We start from the raw sequence: 16,265 nt of genomic DNA, 5'->3' as shown, positions 1-16,265 counted from the left end.
CCATATCTATGAATCACATCTAAATGTTTCTTTTCAAATGCTCAAGTGAAGTTAATGAGGTTTGTTGTCATTCTAGATACAGCACATCTTAATATTAGTAAAATGTGGACATTTGTGAGCATTATCAAATAGGCATTACATCTCATCTATTAATGCCTTAACATAATACCCATTTTTTAAGTAAAGATTTCAATTAGTTGAGACTGCGTTATTTCCCGTAATGTGGGATATGACAGAAAATATGGTATAAAAATTGAAAATAAGGCTTGGGGTATCTTACATCCTATCTTAGCACTAGTTTGTCTTTTCCTGGCTACTCTGATTCAAATACAACCTCCTAAAAATATATCTTGGGAGATGGCAGCTGTGATTCAAGTGTTTGGGATTGTGAAAAGACCCGTATACACTTCCAGATTTATGGTGACAGGCTGGCAAATTGCTAGAATAAACCTATACATGGAGACTCTAGAATGACTGTGTCTCACCAGTTGTCCTTCTGGAACAAATTCAAAGTAAAACTCAAATATAATTCCAGTCAAAATTTATTGAAAGAAGTATCAACTTCCCTGCTGACCGACCTGCAAGTCTCAGCTTGACAGATTTCTCCACTGTCCATGGTGCTGATTCTTGCTCCAATTTGAAGATCACATCAGACTTTGTCACCCTGTTAATGGAGAATGATGCAGATTTTCCAAATCCCCACTAGTCCTACCAACTACTACACCTTTTAAACTTCTCTTTCATTAGAAAACTACACAGAAGTGTTCTGCTTAGCATGACAGAACTTCACTCACCCAAGGGCAGCAGATTGTTATAGGTCTCAAGCATCACCTCCCTATACAGGGTCCGCTGAGTACTGTCCATTGTCTGCCATTCTTCCTGGGAAAAGTCCACAGCCACATCTTCAAATAACACCAACACCTGTAACAGCACATGTCTCCTCAGCTCTGGATCATTAAATAGAAACACTGACAGCACATTTTCTGTATATTTAATTTGCAACTTCTATGGATGTAGTTTAATTTACAAATCATACAGTTTCACAAAGTAACAGTTAAAAGAAAATATCTTGCGCTGTATTACTTTTGCAATTCCAAAACTACAACAGAATATTCCTCTTTCTCGTAAAGGTTGTTTTCTCTAAAGATTCTCATCCTAATGAACTGTTGAAGGCATTGCTAGAATAGCTCTCCAAGTGGAAGTTATCACTCTGTGTTTCCTTTATTGCCACTCTACTTTTCAACTAAAATAAGTAACCATATTGACACTGAGCTGAAATATTAACTATAAAACTAAGATAGTTTAATTTTTTTCGGTGTGTTCAATTTTCATCTTCTAGGAATGCAGCTTAATTTACAATCTATCTGGCAACAAGGTAAAAACAAAACCTTTTGTCCTGTATCTTGTTTGCAATTCTGAAGCTACAATTCCATTCTTATTCTGTATCAGACTGTTTGCTATAATAAGCATAAAATGAGTTCATTGTGCATTCTTTAGATACACATGAGCTAAATAACATGCTAGATTAGATAGTAAGATAAATGTTTAATATTGCACAAGATAATGAGAAAATTATTGAGTAGTTTACTAATGATTTCCTCATACATACTGAGATACTTAAAAATATTATAAAGCAATAATAAAATTCCATTTTCTTATTTCAAAGTGAAATAATGAAATACTGAAAACATTTTCAAACTTTACTTGCATGAGTAAATATTTCCTTCAACTTATACTGGAATTAAATATATATATGATTTTTTGCTTTTGAGTATGCACATATTAAAGCTTTCTACTTTGTTTTTGCCTTATTTTTTTTTTGGAATAGCATAATTAAACTGAAGTTTTAATTTCTACATAGCAAGCTACAGCTTAGGAGGGAAACAAATGATAGTCTCATAAAGAACTATCTTCTTCTGAGAATTAGTTGGTGTCAGCTAGTCACAGCCTGCCAGCGGAGCAGAAGATTTACATATAAGACAAATGCCATGCTGTAACAAACCAAATCCTTTTTTTAAAAAATATTCTGGAAGCCCTTTAGCATTTACCAATCATCTGGGTTTACCTTTTGTTCTAGTAATTCATTTACTAATTTTAACATAAAAACAGCTAATGTAGCAGATATACATTTAACAGTATGATACTTCTTTTGAATCTTCCCTTTTCCCCTGTTACTCTCTAAAGCATTTGAAATAACATGTTTTAAATTCACATTGTACTCAAGATTTTAATTTTTGAGTAATTCAAAGCATAGCAAAATGACCAATTTGATAAGTAAGCACTATAAATATAATGAAATGAAAAGATACATTTCAATCATACAATTTACAAACACATATCATTTAAACTACAGTAGGATATCATCATTCACTGTGTGACAAAGATATAAATCAAATGTAACAAATCATGTTTGCATCAATACCTATATATACCATTGTTTCTTCCCCACCTTTATTGTTGCTGCTTGTGATTCTTTAAGCTACTCTACATAACAAAATATCATATTTGTATATCTTTATTTACTCCCCAAATGAGCGCAATGGCCGGTGTTGTGCCAATCCGAAGCCAGGAACCAGGAACCTCTTCCAGATCTCCCACGCAGGTGTAGCATCACAAAGCTTTAGGCCATCCTTGACTGCTTTCTCAGGCCACAAGCAGGGAGCTGGATGGGAAGTGGAGCTACCGGGATTAGATCCGGCGCTCATATGGGATCTGGGGTGTTCAAGGCAAGTACTTTAGCCGCTAGACCACAGTGCCAGGCCCTGTATTTAGGATATTTCACTTAACATCTTGCACTCTAGTTACACACATTTTGATATAATAAACAGAATTTTGTTTTCACAGCTGAACAACAGTTTGTTGTACACATGTGCTTTTCCTTATTCAACTATCTAGTGATCGACACCTCAATTCATTCCACATTTTGTGTATTATGAATAGTGCTGCTATTAAAAAGATGGTATTCCTTTCATACATTGTGTTTATAACTGAAAATACAACTAGTAGTGAGATTGCAAATGTACAGCAATCTTAATGAAATTTAATCTTTTTTTATTTTATTTAAGCTTTTTTTAAAAGGTCTATTTATTTTTATTGCCAAGTCAGATATACAGAGAAAAAGAGTGACAGAGAGGAAGGTCTTCCATCCAATGATTCACTGCCCAAGTGGCCTCAATGGCTAGCGCTGTGCTGATCCAAAGCCAGGAACCACGAGCTCTTCCAGGTCTCCCATGCAGGTGCAGGGTCCCAAGGCCTTGGGCCAACCTAGACTACTTTTCCATGCCACAGGCAGAGAGCTGGATGGGAAGCAAGGCTGCTGGGCTTAGAACTGGTGCACATATGGGATCCCGGCACATTCAAGGAGAGGAATTTAGTTGCTAGTTCACTGTTCTGAGCCCAGCAATCTTATTTTTAAACCTTTAGGAAATTTTATACTATTTTTCACGTGTTGACTTAATCTACAACTCCATCAGCAATATATAAAAGTTCCCATTTTTACTTCCTCACCAGTATTTTTTGCCAGTTTCTTCCAAATAATAGCCATTCTGACAGGGTTGAGATATCTCATTGTGATTTTGATTTACATTTCCCAAATGGCTTCATTTTGAGAACTATCTACTGAGGTCCTTTGATCATCTCTTTACTGAACAGAGGGTGTATATTGTTAAGGTCACAAGAAGCTTGAAAGATAAAGTTGCCAATTTGAACAACACATGGAACTTCCTGTGTCCTGATATTTGACAAATTATTAAGAGTGATACAGAGGGCCAGGCGTGGTGGCCTATCACCTTGCCTTGAACGTTATGGGATTCCATATGCTGCCAGTTCTAATACTGGCAGCACCATTTCCCCCTTCCAGCTCCCTGATGGAGGCCTGAGAAAGCCGTTGAGGATGGACCAAAGCTTTGGGACCCTGTACCCACTTGGAGACTCAGAAAGAAGTTCCTGGCTCCTGGCTTCAGATTGGCGCAGCTCCGGCAGTTGTGGTCACTTGGGGAATGAATCATGGAATGGAACATCTTCCTGTCTGTCTCTTCTCCTCTCTGTATATCTGACTTTGCAATAAAAATAAATCTTTAAAAAGAAAAAAAGAGTAATATAGAGACACTAACAATCCAAAAAGCTCATATTACAATATCTCTAGAAAAAAACCAAAAAAACAAAAACCTAATACTTCCTAATGGAACACGACTTTCGTTTAGATTTGGAATTTTTTGTTTCCCTGTTTTAGAATAATTTATTTATTTGAAAACCAGATATAGAGAAATTGGAAAAGGGGCATGGCACAATAGCCAAGGGGTGAAAGGCCTCACATTGCATGTACCGGGATGCCATGTAGGTGGCCAGTATGTGTCCTGGCTAATGTGCTTCCTAGGCAGCACCCTGCTGTGGTGTTGGAATGTGATAAAGGACAGCCAAAAGCCTTGGGACCCTAAATCTGTGTGGTGGGCCCCAAAGAACCTCCAGGCTTCTCATCAGCCCAGCTCCTTCCATTGCAACTTTTTCAGAGTGAAAGCAGATGGAGAATCTTTGTATCTCCTTCTTTCTGTATATCTGCTTTTCCAAAACATACATATATACACATATATATATATGGGAATTTTCTTTGTTTATTGTGGATGAAGTTTACACAAATGATCAGGGTAGGAAGGTTTAAGGCTTAGAGAAAAGTTGATGTGATCACTGTTTCCAAATTTTCTATTTCTTCTTCCAATGGAACTGGTTCATATTCTTGTTGGTCATTTCCCATGTAGCTCCCTGCTTGTGGCCTCAGAAAGCAGTAGAAGGAGGCCAAAGCCATGGGACCCTGCACCTGAGTGGGAAATCTGGAATAAGTTCCTGGCTTCAGATAGGTTCAGCTCTGGCAGCTCTGGCAGCTCCGGCCATTGCAGCCACTTTGGGATTATACCAGTGGTTGGAAGATCTGTCTCTCCTTCACTCTGTAAATCTCAATTTCCAATCAAAATAAATTAGAAAACACATTTAACAAATTGTACCTTAACAAATGGCATTATTGGTTGATTTGTAGTCATCAAGATTTCACTCCTCTTCACACACTACAGCACATTCAGTGTGGACTGGTTTTAAGAATTATTACACCACAGTAAACATAGCTGTGACACTGATAAGGTTATTAAGGTCAACTCATGGTAGAGTTACAGCACAATCTTCATTTAATTTGTGCATCAGTCACAAATTAAATAAGCATGTATTACAGTATATGATTGTTAAATCAAATGCTACCTGGTGGGGATGACTAACAGCCCCCCTGTCTATGACCCTGAGGCATGGCTTAGAGTCATGTTTGCAATATTTGACCTGTGACTTGATTGAAGGCTCTAAAGGGATAGACATGCCTTCTAGTCTATTACAGTGTTATTGCTGTGTGGGAGGGCTGTCTGAGACTGCCCTTCTGCTGTCCCTTTTCCTGGTGAAAATGAGTTCTGCTCACATTATAATAAATGGATATGATCCCTCAGACTGTCCCTGGTGGTTCTCGCAGCCCAAGAACAATGACACCGCATCCCCTGGTAGCCTCAGGCATGTTCTCAGGAAAATCCCTGAGACTCAAAAGCAATAAAAACAGATACCCAAATGGACAAAGAACTAAAAATATTTCTACAAAGAAGATAACCAAAAGGCCAATTAATTAGCACAAAAAGATTTTCAGCATGATTGATCATTAAATGAATGAAAATGGCAATCACAATGATATACCATTTTATATCCATTGCAATGTCCTTCATTAAAACAACCCAGGCAAGGATGGCTCAAGCTGCCTTTAAGCAGCCAGGCACTGTTCTGTCCTTCCCCCAACTAGCCAAAAGTGGCCAATGGTACTAGAGTTCCTTTGGTGCACATGCCAAGGCCAGGATGGATCAAGCTTCCTTTAAGCAACCAGACTATGTTGTGCCCCTCACCTCAGCCAAAGTCAGCCAGTGTGGTCTAGGGTCCAGTTTGGCACCTATCCCAGGCCAGAATGGATCAAGCCATCTTTAAGCAGCCAGGCTGGGCTATACACTTCCCACCACCAGCCAAGAACTGACAGTGCATCCAAGGTCACGTTTACACTCTCAGCCCAGGCCAGGATGTCTGCAGCTACATTTAAGCAGCTAGGCTGGGATGCTTGACTCCCAGAAGCAGGAACTGTGGATTACTCAGCAGAAGGGGTAAGGGCATGTGTGGGAGGCAGGACCACGGTGGAGTATGTTGCAGCTAAGGAATGACTTCTGGAAAACTTCTATTGACAAAAGCCACTTTACTTGCAGGTAAATGAGGGGGCTAATATCTAGTGGTTTGGAAGCTATAACTGAGGAAATTTCTGGGTCAGACGAGTACACATGCCCACATGGGTATCTGAGCTGGGATAATTAACATGGACTACCACCACCCACCAATGCACACTTAAGGCAGGGCTTGGGGACTGTCTGGCAGGGAAAGATTACACTACTGCCAATAAGTTTCATAGAAGGGGCAGATAATGCTAGGCTGCGTCATAATACCAACAGGTATGCAAAAGAAATAGGTCTGGGGCCTGGAGGAGTGGCCTAGCAGCTAAAGTCCTACCTTGAACGCCCCAGGATCCCATAGGATCCCATATGGGCGCTGGTTCTGATCCCAGCAGCTCCACTTCCCATCCAGTTTCCTGCTTGTGGACTGGTAAAGCAGTTGAGGACGGCCCAATGCATTGGGACCCTGCACCCGCGTGAGAGATCCAGAAGAGGTTCCAGGTTCCCAGGATCGGATTGGCATGCACCGGCCATTGGGGCTCACTTGGGGAGTGAATCATCGGACAGAAGATCTTTCTCTCTGTCTCTTCTCCTCTCTGTATATCTAAGTTTGTAATAAAATAAATAAATCATTAAAAAAAAAAGAACTAGGTCTGGGGGCAATACGTAGGCTCAACCTGTGGAACTAATTTCTCCTGGTTGGCTCAAGAGCTGAGAGTTGTAAAGAGCTGAGATACACATGACCATGGAACCCTCTGACACTCATAAATATTAGGATTGGGAACAGGACACACTGATCCAGGCTGCAGCAAAGAGCAGTCTACTGCTCAAAACAACATGCAAAGGAACCATAGCTGGGGCAGGCCTAATATGGGTTATTAGGTGTCACTGTGACTGGGATGCAGTTCGAAACTGGTGTACATGAGAGCTGAATGTGGGATGGATATGATTGTGCTCCACCACAGCATCCACTGATTTGCATAAGAGATGGAACTAGAGACAAAACTTATCCAGCAGCTGCAACTACCAGTGTGTGGTAGGCTGATGTGGGTGACACATGAGCTGGACCCTGGACTGGCAAGTAAACAAATATGTCTATGATTCTTCTGGGATCACCATTACTGAACCAATGAACGCAGAACTACAAAAATGTGGAACTATGTGGAATCTGTGCATTAAACTTGGAGTGCATGTGTCAGAACTGGGCCTCATTTGCTGAATGAACATGCTCAGACGCACATAGCGGATATGGCAGTCTGTTGGAGCCTTCAGAAGAAGGAGGGCAGAACAGATTGGATAACTACCCCAGGCAAGTATTGACATCAATGGAAACTCTAGTTGGAATGTCAACCAATCGACCTTGAAAGGATTTCTTATGGAAATCACTTGAACAGAACCCTCAGAGCATGCTCTACATCAGGGAACCTGGAAAAAAAGATGGCTATTCCACAAGCCAAGGTTCTATTTTTGGGACTCTGAGAGTGGCTTCTCTCCTTCTTTCTCCTATCCCTAAGACATAGGAAGAACAAAATTTGAAAACAATGGTCTCATCCTCTTTCCCCTAACTCTCAATCCTTCCTAGCTTAATCAGAATCCACATGTGCATGCATGCTCCCTTCTCAACTGTGTAAACATCATCAAAATAGAATTTAAAAAAGAACCATAAGAAATGAATTACTGTGATTCAAGACACACATTCTATAGTATATATTTATGGCAACCAAAGCACACTCTTATTTGTAACAATACTTCCTATTGCTAATGAGAAAGAACCATCCATCATCAGAGAAATATAGAAATCAAAAGTTTTGACTTTACATGGTCAACACCTGAACTATAACAACAAAAATATAAAATAAGCATCCTAAGTACTGATCTCCAAATCTCACAAAAATAAGAAGCCAAGTCTAGGTGTAGAAAAAGGAAATTCAAAATAAAGATTAATGAAGAAATAAAAACTATATTCAGCAATACTGAAAATAAAGGAAGCATTCATTGTTCTTAAAAGGAGAACAAAATCAGTAAAACTTTTGCTAGTTTAAGCAAAAAGTAGGCTCAAGTATATAACATCAAAAAAAAGAGAAACATATTACAATTGATATCACAGAAGTACAGTGGATCAGGGCTGTCTGGACAAAGTGGGTTCTGCCACTGCTTGGGATATATTCTTCCCATGTAGATCCCACCTTAAGTCCTGGCTGCTGCATTTTTCTCTCTTTCTCTTCTTTTTAAATAAACATCTATCTACTTCTATGGAAAAGCCTGATATTTAAAAAAAAAAAAAAAAAGGAGGAGAGACAGATACGATGATTACGCATTAGCTGATTCATGCCCCAAGTGGCCACAATTGTCCAAGCTGAGCCAAATTGAAGCCAGGAGCCTGGAGCTTCTTCCGGGTCTCCCACACATGCAGGGTCTCATGGCTTTGGGCCATCCTCCACTGATTTCCCATGCTACAATCAAGGAGCTGGATGAGATGTGGGGTTGCAGGAATTAGAACCAGCACCCATATGGAATCCCAGCATGTGCAAAGCAAGGACTTACCCACTAGGCCACTGCTGAGGCCCAGCTGCTTTATTTCTGATCCAGCTCCCTTCTAGTGCATGTGGGAATGCAGAGGATGTTACAAGTGCTTGATTCCCTGTACTGATAGGAGAGAACTGGGAAGAAGTTTCAACCTGGTCCTGCTTTAACCATTGTGGTCACTTGGAAAGGGATAAAGCAGAAGGAAGATCTCTCTAACTCTTCCTCTTTCTCTATAGTTCTGCCTTGTATATGGGTAAAATTATTTTGAAACGATTTTTTTAATCGCAAAGTCAGTTATACAGAGAGAAGAGATAGACAGGAAGATCTTCCATCCAATGATTCACTAGCCAAGTGGTCAAAATGGCCGGCACTGCACCAAACTGAAGCCAGGAGCCAGAAATCTCATCCAGGTCTCCAATGTGGGTGCAGGATCCCAAGGCTTTCTCCACTGCATCCTCAGGCCACAAACAGGGAGCTGGATGAGTTGTGGCTTCGACAAGATTAGAAGCGGTGCCCTATGGGAACCCTGCATGTTCAAGGTGAAGACTTCAGCCGCTAGGCCACCATGCCAGGCCTGAGAAAATAAATCTTGACTGGAAAAATGGATGTGTAATGGATCGCTAGGGACTGTCAACAGTAGTTATAAACAAACAAATCACAAAAAGGCTTAATTTCTGAATACTTAGCATTAGGCTATAAACTGAATCAGAAACACATCAAAAAACTTGAAAAAACTGGCAATTAACAATGAATCAGGAATAAATCTCTTCAAACCCAAGGTCAACACTTCGTATCTTCACTACAAAATTCTACCAAATTTTCTAGTATTACTGTAAAAATTAAAATGAAGAAAACAATTTCATAATTATGTTGAGCCTAACAATACTTGGATTCCTAAACAAGACTGAATCAGCAGAGGGAGATCTTCAACTATGACTGTTTAATAGGATAAAAAAAGAATGGAATTGCTCAGTAAAAGTACAATCTCCATTGCTGTACAATTAGTTCTGTATATATTTACTTAATGCTTCTTCTGGAATAATTGCTCATAGTCCAGAAATCTAGTTTAAAATCATTAAAAAGTCATAGGCCAACATACCTGATAAAATAGTTGTAAAATTCTTATCATAGGGCCCAGGGTGGTGGCCTTGTGGCTAAAGTCTTTGTATTGCATGCACCAAGATCCCTTATGGTCACCAGTTATAATGCAGCAGCCCACGCTTCCCCACTTGGGGAGGAAACCATCAGACCTAGCATTTTAATCTAAGTCTTTCCCCCACACCATATATCTAGTTTTGGATTAAATAAAATCTTTAATAAAAACATTCCTATAAAACATGTAAAATAAATGATACATCACATCAATAAGCTCACATGTGCTAACCAAGGTGCACCTAACTAGAGAATGTAGAAAATGGGCCAATAAATGAAAATCAATAACCAAATATTTCACATAAACAAGATGAAGGACAAGCATAATTAAAATTATCTTATAGAAAGCACTCACAAGTTCCTAAGAGACTTCTGTGTTTCCTTTTAGTTAAGCATGTGCTGCCTACTCAGTGGCACATTACTTAATCAAGGTGTTACAATTTGTTGTTGACGTTGTTGCTGTTTTTATTCATGCTGTGATTGATGTGGCTGTTATGAAATGATGTCGATCCGAAAAATAGTTTAAAACAATGTTCTAGATATGAGAAAAAAAATGCCTTTGGTATTTAGAGATTGCAATAAGCTTGTAAATTGCTTTAAGTACGATGGGTATTTTGATGATATTAATACTTTCAATATATAGGAATTTGATTTTAATAGATAATTTTGTACTATGAATGCTTACTGTTAGTACCAGGTATGAAATATGGCTTTTTGTTATTGTTATACTTTTGTTTTCAAAAGATTAATTTTTCTGGCTGAAAGTCTTAATTATTTTAGAGGTAATCTGTGAGTACTTTGTCATGTGTGTGTTTTTCCTTTCTTTCTGCATGTTCCATGAGGAAGATATTCTGACTTTGTAGATGAAACATGCTTATGCTTTATTGTATAAGAAGTCTTGTGTTTTTGAAGCAAATAAAGATGTTTTTTATAAAGAAAATAAAAAAAAGCACTCACAGAATTTCTACCTTTATTTCATAAAAACATATATGTAAGTTGTGAAATCTAAATATATAAATATATCCAAATATACCTCAGTTGAGGTACACAGAAATAGGCCTCAATAAAATAGTATCTACAGATAACAAACCTATAGCCATTACAAAACTCAATGCCAAAAAACCAAAAGCATTCCCTCTAAGATACTTAACCAAATTAGAATGACTACTGTTTATTGTTATGTAATTTAATATTCATACAAAAGTAGACAAGGTAAGGAAATAAAAGGCACAGAAATAAAAATAGACTAAATTAGTATACTAAAAAGATACTAAGCTAATTTTTATTGTAGATTTCATTTGTTCCTCTGATGTTATTAATAGTAAAACCTAATGAATGCCAAGAGACTACATTCAGTCATTAAAAACAACAAATTCTTATTTGTTACAAAATAGATGAAAACGGATGTAGTGAAATAAAATAAGGCAAATGTAGAAAAAACTAACATGTTATCATATACAAATGCTAAAAAAGAGCTGCAAACTTAGAACTGTGATTGCTACAGGTTGGTAATAGTGAAGACCAGGGACAGGAAGGAGGTAGAAAGGTAGCAAAGAGAGACAGAAGGAACAAGATCCAGTGTTCCATTCCAGTGCGTGGTCACTACAGTGCACAATGATAAGGCAACTGGAACGGAGGACCCCGTGTGGTGTAACACACACACACACACACACACACACACACACACGGAAAGCCTGGGTTTACTCATCTGATGTTGTGCATATACTTAAATAAAACACTGTACCCTATGATATTTTTCACATACATATTGATCAAAATTCACTGCATTTTTTTTTAGAAATCAGAATCATCCCTTTACACTAAAATCTATTAAGAAGATAGGAAACACCACAACTCTTGGCAGCTGTGGTTTTGCATTGTACGTAGGTAAGTGTTACACAGGTGGGAGAAAATCAACTAAGAGCTGCTGGGCATCCTGGGTCTGGCTAATGCCAAATATGTGTTAACTATACCAGTGTTTCAGCATAGTTGCATATTCTTTTTCTCCTTTTGTTTTATTATTTTTTTTTTAAGATATGTGGGAGGGACCTCAAGGCTGTGTTAATGGAGCTGCCAGCAGTGTGGTGCCTGCCAGGGGTGTCTGAGTCAGCTTGGATTCAATACTTATAGTTCTAGCAACAGCCATTGATGCCAAGTGCTGAGTGAATCCTGGGCTTGTAGGCAGCCAAAACACCAACTGGCACCAGGCTTCACCTGCTAGCTTCACCCAGAGGCAAGCTTTAGAGTCTTGGGGTGTAGAATTGTTACCTAGGGACATTCATGGATAAGACCACTGTATTTGTAGATAAGAAATAAATCCTGAGGGATTCCCAGTGACAGGGCAACTGCACTTACAGGAAATTGAGGGAACTGAGAAATGGTGGTTTGAAGGGAAGAGACTAGAAGCACTGTATGGGTCAGACTGATACACCAGCCCATATGGGAGTCCTGAGTAGGGATTCTTAGTAAGGAATATTGCTGACCACCACATGCTAGTCCATGCAAAAGTTAGGGCTGGGGATCTGTCAGACAAGGCTAGATCCCACTGCCTGACTGAATGTTGAAACAGGGATTGGTCATATTAGGCAGGGCCCTGACATCAGCGTGTGAGAACCCGGTCCAGGGATAGATTCTGTGGGGGATATGTGGGCCTAAACCTGTGGAAATACAAGTCCCACTGGCTAGCTCAAGAGCTGGGAGGGTGATGGGTTGAGCTAGGTGTGATCATAGAACCTGTCAACATTTGAGGATACAGACACCAAGAATAATCCAGGCAGGTCCAGGCTCCAGCACCAGCATATGCATCCTAATAGAGGGTGTTCAGCAGGCCAGGCCACAACATTCATAAGCTCACACAAGGCCAAGATGGAGAGGAGGCTATGCCGGGTAAGGGCCTAGCACCCACTGACATGAGTGAGATCTGGGTCTGGGAGTAGGCAGAGTGGGAGAACTTAGAAAACTCTCCTGCTGGGTCATAGCTCCTGCTGGTGAACACATGATCCAGGTCTGGGGGTTGGGCAAGGTGGGCAAGGTGGGCAGGTTAGCTCTACCTGTTGGCAAACGTGTGGGTTGGTTGTACAAGAGGGCAGACCAGGCAGGGCCAAGCACATCTAAACTCACCAGCAAGTGAAGAAACCAGGCTGGAGCATGGACCATTCCAGCTAGGTTATCACACCTGCCAGTTATCATGGCCTAAGGATGGGTAGAGACTGAGCCAGTGCAGGTTACAGTACCCACCAGCAAGAGTTGGGACTGGGGCAGGCTGGGTCCGGCCAGGCTCGAGCATTTGAAAGCAAAGGCCAAGACAGGTGAGGGACTATGCCCAGCTGGGTCAGAAAAACCACTGGCACAAGCAAGATCTATGGCTGGGAACAGGCCTGGCTGGGGAGCTAAGGGGACACATTGACTGGGTTGTGTTTCCTACGGGGGAGTGTGAGGGCCTGAATAGGGGATGTTATCTGGTCTGGACATGGCTGCAGTCTCTTTTGGCACAAGTGTGGACTAGCTCTGGTGTGTGCCAGACTGAGCTAGACTCCAGCACATGCTGCTGCTCATCAGAACAAGGCTTAATGTAGGATGGACTAGGATATACCTCTCCCTGTTGAGCTATGTACTAACTATGTCTAGGGGTGGACCACCTTGGGCTGGGCTGTAATACCCAACAGAGAAAAACAGAATGCGTTGAGGACCAATCAGGAAAGGTCACTGTTCCTACTAAGACAGGAGATAGACTAGGTAGGGTTAGACCTTGAACCCACTGGAATAAGTTCTCATGGAGGAGCTTGTGCAATTTCTCCGTTGGGACATAGTCCCTGCAGGTGAACGCAAGAACCATGACAGGGAGCAGCCTAGACCAGGCCAGGTTATGGTACCCAAGGGCATACATTTGGCTCAGCTCTGGGGCAAATCAGGCTAAGTCAGTTCATACCACCCAATGGCAGATCTGAGAGACAGAACTGTATGTGAATCATGTCACATTGGGCCGCATCACCACACAATTCACATTAGGGATGGGACTGGCAGTTGGTTGCACTGGCTAGGCTGTAGCTCCCACCTGTGTGAGCTTGAACTAGGAGCAAGCTGGGCTGGGCCAGGCTGTAGCACTCAATGGCAAATGCCGAGGTAAACTATGCTATGCCAGACTGGGCCACAGCACAGAACTATCACAAAAGAGACCCACTGGAAAGCAGGCAAACTGAGTAGAGGGCTGCAGGGAGCTCAGCCTCCTGGTGAATGTGAAAGCTTTTATTTGGGCAAACCAGTCCAGGCAGGGCTTTAACATCTGTCGCCCTGCATGCTTAGTGGAACAGAGAAAATCCAAGGTGGGCAGACTGTACCTACTGGTACGTGCATAAGCCAGAGTGGGTGAAGGTTGGGTTGGATGGGCTTTGCCACAGCATCACCTAGCAGATGAAGGCTCCAGCAGAGGGATTGCAGGGGAGCAAACTTTATCAAGCTAAACTGCAGAAACACCTAGAGTTCAAGATCCAGGAATGGGAGAGAGCCCATGAAGGAAACAGTGAACATCTCTCTGATAGACTAAAACACTCATTGGTATGTACAGAAGAGAGGGCTGGAGACAGATCTGATGCAGCAATACCAACCACCAGCATGCGCATAAGCTGATTGGGGTGATGGAATGTGTTGGACCCTCTGTTGGCATGCACACACAAGAATCAGGTCTTCATCACATCAGATCAAGTTTCTTTGGGGATTCCCCCAACTGATTCACTAGATTCACAACGACAACCATGGAGAGAACTGCAAGTTCCATAGACTGACCAAGGGGAGCATTTGTCAGAGCCAGGCCTCCTCAGTGGCTTTGATGGAGCAGTGAACAGCATATTCAGCTGCACATGGAGGATATGGCTTTACATTGGAGCACGTAGAAGACACTTGGTACCATGACAGAGTACAAAGAACAGAAGAAACCAGTCAATTACCCCAGACAAGTGTTGGAGGTGAATTTGTGGGTAAACGGAGACTCTAAGATGGACTGTATCAACCAGTGGATTCTGGACAGATTTCATTGTGCTTGGAATGGCGAGATTGGCAGTAACTCAGTTCTGTTGTACTATCAAAACCTCATGAGCAGCACCCTCAGAGCATGCTCCACATCAGGGATCATGGGATGGTTGGGAGGCTGGGTATAGCTTCTCCCTTTATCTCCTCCCTTCCCCCAGATACAGGAAGAAAAAAAAGAGAGAATGTGGAAATGATGATCTCATCTAACTTCCTGTAGCCTTGACCAACCACCCAAACAACTATGTAAAAATCACTAAAACTAAAAATAATTTAAAAAGAAGAAACTAAACAGTCCCCTATTTACAGAGTATAAACTATAGTGTTTTTTAATTCCTTTAAAAAAAAATTACTTACTTAAAAGTGAGGGTTACAAAGCAATGTTCAAAGCCAGCTAGCCAAAGATCTTCCCTCCACTTGTTTACTTCCATTGTGGCCACAAGAGGCAGCAAAGTCCAGGACAAAACCAGCAGCCTAAACTCCATTCTGATCCTCCACAGGGGTGCAGGTGTCCAAGGAACTGGGACATTTTCTGCTATCTCCCAAGCACATTAGCAGGGAAGTAGATCAGAAGGCGAACATCAGGGACTTAACTGGTCCTTATATGGAATTCTGGCATTGCATGCAACAGTGTAGCATTTTATCTCAAAATATGCCATAAAGATTGTTAAAATAGAGCTGGTAGGCCTGGGGGTGTGACCTAGAGGCTAAAGTCCTAGCCTTGAATGATCCATGGATCCCATATGGGCGCTGGTTCTGATCCCGGCAGCTCCACTTCCCATCCAGCTCCCTGCTTGTGGCCTGGGAAAGCAGTCGAGGACGGCCCAATGCATTTGAAACCTACACCCGCGTGAGAGATCCAGAAAAGGCTCCTGGTTCCCAGCTTTGGATCGGCACGCACCGGCCATTGCAGCTCACTTGGGGAGTGAATCATCAGATCGAAGATCTTCCTCTCTGTCTCTCCTCTCTGTATATCTGACTTTGTGATAAAATAAATAAATCTTTAAAAGAAAATAGAGCTGGTAATCAAAAGTCAGGTTGATTTTCCCATTGAACCTTCCACTCTTAACATACCTGCTATACAATTATGTTATTTGGCATTTTGCATAATGTAAATACCACTGCTGGAAAACTAACCTTGAACCAAGATGAAAAGGTACTTACACTGCTTTTACAATATCACTATTCACTTCACAGGAAGAATGACAGAAAAACAGATGTTTTGTGCAATTTTTTTTCTGAATGCATTTACTAGCTGTGTCTGTGTCAGACTGACTCCAGGTCTCCCTCTTGTATCTCACATGTGGGTGGGACATATGCAAGGACTTATACCAC

The 16,265-nt window shown here is 41.1% G+C and overlaps 1 long non-coding RNA gene across 1 annotated transcript in view; it reads right to left on the bottom strand.

Moving 5' to 3' along the window:
• Positions 1 to 857: 857 nt before the first annotated feature.
• Positions 858 to 16,265, bottom strand: part of LOC131482605 (uncharacterized) — a 53,891-nt gene continuing 38,483 nt past the window's right edge. Inside the window, exon 3 of the long non-coding RNA XR_009247153.1 lies at positions 858 to 921. This is a non-coding gene — a long non-coding RNA (uncharacterized LOC131482605). The remainder of the gene's footprint in view (positions 922 to 16,265) is intronic.

The sequence above is a fragment of the Ochotona princeps genome, chromosome 19 (genome assembly GCF_030435755.1).
Source record: "Ochotona princeps isolate mOchPri1 chromosome 19, mOchPri1.hap1, whole genome shotgun sequence".
Lineage (NCBI taxonomy): Eukaryota > Metazoa > Chordata > Mammalia > Lagomorpha > Ochotonidae > Ochotona > Ochotona princeps.
This window is presented reverse-complemented; position numbering and strand designations above follow the sequence as displayed.